This window comes from Belonocnema kinseyi, chromosome 10 (genome assembly GCF_010883055.1).
Source record: "Belonocnema kinseyi isolate 2016_QV_RU_SX_M_011 chromosome 10, B_treatae_v1, whole genome shotgun sequence".
NCBI lineage: Eukaryota > Metazoa > Arthropoda > Insecta > Hymenoptera > Cynipidae > Belonocnema > Belonocnema kinseyi.
In genome coordinates, this window is record NC_046666.1 from 40,203,565 (window position 1) to 40,211,534 (window position 7,970).

Genomic DNA, 7,970 nt, shown 5'->3' on the forward strand with positions numbered 1-7,970 from the left:
GCAAATGTTCCAATTTTAAATTTAAAAATATTTGCATTATAACCCGATTACTTAATGGGTAGTCCTTTGGTTAAACTTTCAATCTACAAAGGCGAATTTTTCAAATAAGAAGATTAATCTTCTACTGAAACTAAAATTTTCGAAAACATACATGAATTTTGAACCAAACAGTTGAATTTTCATATAAAAAATATTAACCTTCTATCATGAAGATTAATTTTGTAGAAAAAATTAATTTTCAACAAAATACATACACTTTTAACCAAACCCAAGAGATAAATTTTCAACTAACACGATGATTTGTTGAAGCCTGACAAAAATAGTTGAATTTTCAACTACAAAAGATGACTGTTTAAAAAAAAAGTTCAATATTTAACAAAATAATTAAATTTTCAACAAAACAGTTGATTAAGCAAATTACTTCATTCATTGACAAAACATAACTGAAGCATCAATTTCACATATCTTCAGAATCCACATTCTTTGTCAATAATATGTTGGTTCCATGATGTCTTTGCACCGAATTTGTTTTCATAATTTAAACAGCAAATTCTGTAAGAAAGTAAACATTTTTCAATGTAAGTACGTATGAAATAACAATTTTTTTGTTAATCCAATAAAATTATGTTCGTTTGGCTTGATTAAGTTGTTCATTTTGCAATTAGTAATTATTTTAATTGCAAATTCACGTGTACCTCTGACTCCTCGGCAGCCCACAACCGTTTAATTTTACCCTAATAAAATAACGTTAATTTTATTGTTAAATCATAATTTTTTAGTGTACGATATTACTGATTGTTTTACTACTAGTTATTAGTGATATTTCACTCTTCACATTAGCAGTTTCCTTAACACTTTACTAAACTTTTAGCCGAAAACGATACTGAAGCAAATTAGCTGACAAGTCTACACTACCTGAGAATTATATTTATGACAAATGCACGATTATTTAGTTTGGTCAATTTAATGATTTAGAAAATATGAGAAGCCAAAGAGTGGCTATGATTCGCGACTACCTGCTCACTAATCGTTCCAAGAACCAACCACCTGATGAGGACTGGGGCGTGAGGGGGACTGAAGCTTTCCGGTTGTCTGCCTTTAATCCATTACATGAGACGAAATGCGTCGGCACGATCATCTCGTCGCTCTTCAAGAGCATTGTTCAATGATAAAACAGAGTTGTTGCCCAATGAGTGGGAGATGATACACAAGGGGAGATTATTATTTTACAAACGTTCACTCCGATTCTCTCTCGTCCTTTATTCATCAAAGCGTAATTATTTTACCAGCACTTTGCTACCTCACTTATTCAGATTACAACGTTATGTCCTTCAGTATTTTCTTTTTTTATTATTCTTTTTAACTCAATATTCCATTTTACGTCATTTCCCTTCTTTTCATTAATTAAAATTGAATGCACCTAAAGTTTTGGACGCTAAAATGAACGAAATCTATTTTTCTAAAAAAGTGTTCGGACAGAGCTCGGATTGTCAAATATTTGTTGCACTATAAAAATAAACTGTAAACTTAAATCGATTTTTTAACAATAGACATTCAGCTTAAAGGATATTCAATCAAATATTTGTTTGAAATATTAAGTACCTAAAGTTCTGAACGTTAAAATTAATCAAATTTGTATTAATGGCTTTGTGAATATACTGTTCTAACTGCAATTTAAAATATGGATTATAAATATGTTTTAATATTAAGTTATTTCCAATATAAGTGAACAAACATTTGAGAACTTTTTCTGGTCTACAAAGTCGTCAGTGAAAAAATTCGTTCATTTAAACGTTCGGAACATGTACCTGAAGTTACGAACGTTCAAATGAACGAAATATTTTTCCAAATTTCTATTTTTCCCATAAATATTGTTCCAACTGTAATTTGAAATATGCTTTATAATTCTGTTCCAATAATAAATTATTCTCAATATAAATAAACCAACATTTAGCAGTTTTTTTGGATTACAAAGTCATCAGTAAAAAATTCGTTCATTTGTTTATTTAATTTTTTATTATATATACTTATTCTATTGAATATATTTATATATTTAATATTTACTTTTTTTGAAAACAGGGGAAAGAAATGTGCCAGAAGTTTTGAACGTTCAAATGAACGAATTCTTTTACTGATGACTTTGTAAACTATAAAAATAACAGTAGGGTAAAGGGGGGAAAGAGGGAATGTGGGAAGACTGTAATTTCATTTTAAATTAAATCATTTAAAACATTTTCGACTGAAGAACATCCAACTGTTAAGGCCTGAAATTTAAAAAAAAAAAAAAAAAACTTTCAATGCGGATTCCCCAAATTAGAAATTATTGTCCAATTTCAAACACTATTGATCAAATATGTTTACACAGAATAAAGATTTAAAGAGAAATGATTATATTTTTCAGATTCTCAGCTAAATTGACGCAGTGTTCGTAATTAGCCAATTAGTCGCAAATTTTTCAATAAAAGTCGTACGATCCGAGACGATTGGAGTCTTTTGCACTCCAATCTTTTGCACGTTAATAACGGGACTAAAAATAAACACCTCATCACGTCATGAATCAATTCGGTGCCATGAAATCTTATCACAAAGGCATGTTTGACTGAATTGAAATGATCTGTATTCACTGTTATTATTATGCATATCTCACAATCAGTAAAATCATTATTTTGCTGCTTATTTCTGATAAACCCAATCCGCCCTAATCGATAATTATGGATAATTAAATAAAAATGATACATCGCAATTCAAATTGAAAAAAGCGAGTTTCATTTTATTAAAATCATGTTTGAAGAAAGCGATATTTATATCTCTGCGAACAGTGATACACTGATAAAAGAGAACTTTATAGGAACAAGAGAGAGACACGTGCGACTCGACGAGTAGTTTTTATCCCAATAACTCTGGTGTACAAGTTTTTTTTTAAAATCCCACTTTATTTCCTGCGGAATAATAATTTTTAAACAAAATAGTCCAAAAAGTAAAAAGTACACATAACCTGACTGCAAGCAAGGCCTTCTAATACAATGCATTTGTACACTTTCGAAAAAATTTAATAATTTGGAAGTCTTGAAACTTAAATGCTAATTGTTAAATTTTAAAAATCTTCAAAAGCTCGACGCCATGACAGAAAATGTTTCGGCCTCGTTTCGAGATTTGTAGTAACACACAAACATTGCCAAGCTGTGGTCGCTTTTGTGCATACGAGGATGTTTCGGTAAACTAGAGGAAGACCGATACAGCGAGTAATAAGGTTACTGGGGCGCTATTTGCTTCTAAATTGCTGTGCTTTGTAAATAATTATTACAATACCCCTACAAAAGCATCAAGTTAATTTGATTAAATTATGTCCCTCAACTATAAGAAGAAAGTATTTCTAGCCCAATTTCAAATCCCGGAGGAAGAGGGGTACATAATATTTGCTTACTACATATATGAACAATAATGGACTTAAAGGAGTTTTATCAGAGGATTTTAAAGGAATATCAAAGCTTTGAAGATATTTCATAAGATTTCAAATAATTTCACTAAATTTCGAAATATTTGCAAAGAAGTCTTCCAAGGAGCTCAATCGTTTTAAAGGAACAAATGATTTTAAGGAACCTTAAATTGATTAAAAATTGTAAACTAGAAACAGTGCTAAAATATTCATTCATATTACAAAACATAGATAAAATGAATTACAATTTGAGAAATTGTTGAAAATTTAAAGGGACCTTAAAGATGTGACGAAATTGGACATCTGTAATTTCAACAACCAAAACAATTAAATAAAACTTACAAAAAGAGACATAATCCAATAATAAATCATTTCCAATATAAATAAACAAACATGTTAGCACTTTTTTGGTTTACAAAGTCATCAGTAAAAATTGTCGTTTGTTTGAACGTTCAAGACTTCAAGCATATTAAGGTTTCAACAATTATGACGAAGCGCATGAATATTCCGCAAATTCAATTTTCCCGAATTAGGGATTTTCACTTCAAACACTAGATATATTCACTTCGTTGAGTGCTAAGGGAAATAAATGAACCAAATGCATGGATCAAAACTTTATTTTTCTAATATCTTCGTAACGAATAATAATTATTATCATTTTATTATTTCAATAAATAGCCCATAAAAATTCAAGCAACTGTTCAAATAAATACACTTATACAGAAAAATCAGTGTTTACGAAGATATTAGCAAAATGGTGCAAGAATTAACCAAACTGCATGCATTTGGTCTATTGTTTTCCTCTCAGCATTCAAAGAAATTCACATTCAGACGAATGTGAAATATGTTAAACAGAAATTCGTGTGAACTAAAAAATCGGAAAAATAGAAATTATACTAAATGAAAATTAGCAGAAAAAAATGGTCGTGGATACGTCTATCGCAATTTCGATCATTTTAACCGAAATTTTCGTACATATTGCTGGAATTTTTGGTACACGTGCCGTAGGCGAAGACTCGTAGCGACACTTCCGAAATAAGTATGATAGAAAATAGTGGTGACGGCAAATAAAAATGTCATTGAAAATTCAGAAAAATAAAGATTGCGACTAAAAGTCATCATGTCAGGAAATGCCCGATAAAATCCTTTCTAAATTGATTGAAACTTTCTATTCATGGAAAATTGTTCAAAAATAGTTTCTGGGTCACTCATACTTCGTCTTTTTGAGAAGTTTTTTTATTATTATAATCCTCTGAAAATTGAGTGCGATCATCGAATGGAAAGAACGACTGGCTGAAGTACGACATCCGCGATAATTGTGTTTGTAATCGAGAATCCATTGGGACGAGAGCACGGGGCAATCTAGTTTTTTGCTCGACTTCAGAAAAAGACTTATCCACCTTGAGTTTTAAAGTATTCTATAATTAAAGCAGGCAAAATAAAATTGTTCGTATTAGGGAAAATAGAATACTTCGCTTCTAAAAAAAAAACGACTCTAAAAATAAACTGTCGTAAAAGTTTAATGATACACGTCTACTGGAAATATGTATCTACAAAACGGAAATATTCAAAACTATTTTGAATTCCGGAGTGGTAATGAAAATGAAAAGTTGATAAAACTCGCTTGAACTTGGAAAAGCAATAGCCCGGCCCTCTTGAATGGAAATTCTATTGCGGAACATGAAGCCAAACAAAGTAGGAATTTCTTCATTACAAACAAAATGCAGTCGGATCTTTTATTACAGGAGATGGTTTTTTATATTGTAAAAAAGCACTATGCAAATCACAACTGCGGAGTTAATAATTATCCCGGACAAAGAACAGTTTCGAAAACAATAGAATAAAAAGATTTTAAATTTGATTGATTCAAAATGGATAAGACATCTCACGTATCTGGCCATCTCCAGACATGAGCAGTCACTGTCAGACAATGCAACGTTAACTAAATGATATATTCTCTTTAGAAATTATAATAATGTTCAATTAATATAGGAAAGATTAACTTGATTATTTAACAATCAGTATCACGGGATGATTTTTTAAACTCTTTTTCCTGTCAGATGTCAATTTCGCTCCAAATTTCTGTATCACTTCCCTTGTCTACTCCAATTCCAAATAAACTCGAATCTTACCTTAAAAGACGATTTCGGTTGCTGTTTCTCTGGCTGGTGCTTGCATTAAATCCAAATTAATCCAAATAAGGGGCACTAATTACACTTCTGTATCACTTTCAACAAAACACTACCTTTAAGAAAACACTTATGAGATCATCCTCAACGAATCTTTAACTTATACGACGCACCTCGTTTCCTCCACTTTTAAACCAAAATGAAAATCACAGCCGGTTGAGAACCAACAGTCTCCGCCGGAAAGTATCACCACGACCCGCACATTATCTCGACACTCATTTTTTTATCTCTGATCTCCTAATTCGGATCGAAATAACACAAGAACAGCAAATTTTTCGAAAAAATTCTTTTTCCTCGTCCCGCGTTACGTAAAAGTGCGCGACGAATAAACTGGGCCGAGAAGCGCGTTCTCAGCGTAACGCGCTCTGTGAGTCGTATCAGGCACCGGAGCCAAGGACACGGGCCGTGGTAACCTACTTTTCACCGCGGACACACTTAACCGACTCTCTTTGCACCACAGGTGTGCACCGCCGACGAAGATATCGGCGCGCCCTGACGAAAGTGGCAGCGTTTCTTGCTCTCTTCACCTCGCGAGCACGATTTTTGGGAATAAACACTCGATTTTTACGTGAAAGACTCGACGAAATCAAGTTATCTGGGAAAACACACGAAGACGGACCTCAGGCGGCTTGGTTGATCTCAAAGTTGCGCGCTGATGATGGGAAAACGCAAAGTAGCAACACTTGATGAACAAGGAACGAAGAGGAGCGACGCGGAATTTCCTCGAGAGAGGTCCGACTCGAACTGAGAGCCGCAAGCGCGCAGCGCTTCAACGACGACTCCGATAGCGCGCGCGCCTCTATCCCCACCACTTCGACCACCCCCTCCACTCCAGCGTCCCCCGCACGGCGGGAAACTTTCCGCACCGAGGTCATTTATCGGAAAGCCCCTGAAAACGCGGCCCGTCACTGATTCCCGCCTCGCTCGAGTCACGAATATTACGAAAAAACTTCTTTTTTGAATTTTCACACCGCGGTTTTTGTTTCTTATTGATAAAAAAGCCTTAAAAATTTTTTTGAAAATATTCTTTTTTGAGTTTCTTCTTTTTAAAGCAGTGTTTGACATGCTACGACTTGAAAGTTCGTATGCCATAAGGAGGAGCTTAAAATCTACGTCATAGTGTCAGAGGGTAAGGTGGACCTGGACAGGTTTTGTAACGTAGGAAGGAGGGATTCTTGTTGCCAATTGATCGTTTTTAATTGAAAATTCAACTGTTACACTTTTCATTGAGAAATCATCTTTTTTCGTTGAAAATTCAACTATTTGGTTGAAGGTTTAACTATAAATTTAACTATTCCATTATTGGCTGAAAATAGATCTTTTTGATTAAGAAATTGATTGCTTAGTTGAAAGTTGAAATACTTTGTTAAAAATTCATTTTATTTGTGAAGATTGAACTATTTTGTTGAAAAATTTATTCTTTTCGGTTGAAAATTATCTTTTGAACTGAAAATTTACCTTTTCTATTTTTGGTAGCAAATTGATCGTTTTTAATTCAAATTTCTTTATGGGGAATTCAACTATTAAACTTTTCGTTGAGAAATCATCTTTTTTCCTTGAAAATTCACTGATTGGCTGAAATTTAAACTAATTTGTTAAAAAATCATTTCATTGGTTGAAGATTGAACTATTTTATATAAAATTCGTTCTTTATTGGTTGCAAGTTAATATTTTTAATTGAAAATTTAACTATGGCATTTTCAGTGGAAAATCAGTCATTTTTAGTTGACAATTCATTAAGTTTGTTGCAAATTTATTAAATTAGTTGTAAACTCATCTTTTTTATACAAAATAAATATTTTTGTTTGAAAAATTGACTGCTTGGATCAAAGCTTAACTAATTTGTCAACAAGTCATTTTATTGTTGCAGATCCATTTCTTTGGTAGGAAAATGATCTTCTTTGATAAAAATTCATATTTTAGGTTAAAAATAATTGTTTTAACTACAAAATTTAACTATACCATTATGGGTTGAAAATTCATCAATTTTTTTATAAATTTATTTATATTGTTATAAATTCGTCTATTTTCTTATGAAATGAATTTTCTTGATTGAATATATGACTTTTTTTCTTAAAACTTTAACTAATTCATTAAAAATTCATTTTCTTATATAGTTAAGCATCCATATATTTAATTGAAGTTTTAACCTAGATTTTAACTATACCATTATAGGTTAAAAACTGATCTCTTTAGTTTAAAATTGATCTATTTGGTTAAAAATGTATTTATTTTGTATTTAATTTGTCTCTCATAATATAAAATTAGTCTTCTTCATTGTAAATTTGTCTTTTTGGCTTCAAAGTTGAACTAATTTATTGAAAATTAAGTTTGTTAGTTGAACA

At 31.8% G+C, this 7,970-nt stretch overlaps 1 protein-coding gene across 2 annotated transcripts in view; it reads right to left on the reverse strand.

Moving 5' to 3' along the window:
• The window catches only part of LOC117181625 (mucin-17), a 336,845-nt gene extending 330,500 nt beyond the window's left edge, over positions 1 to 6,345 (reverse strand). For both annotated transcript variants that reach the window (XM_033374498.1, XM_033374499.1), the window contains exon 1: positions 5,569 to 6,345. The gene's annotated coding sequence lies outside the window, so the exon portion shown is untranslated. The remainder of the gene's footprint in view (positions 1 to 5,568) is intronic.
• Between the last annotated feature and the right edge of the window lie 1,625 nt (positions 6,346 to 7,970).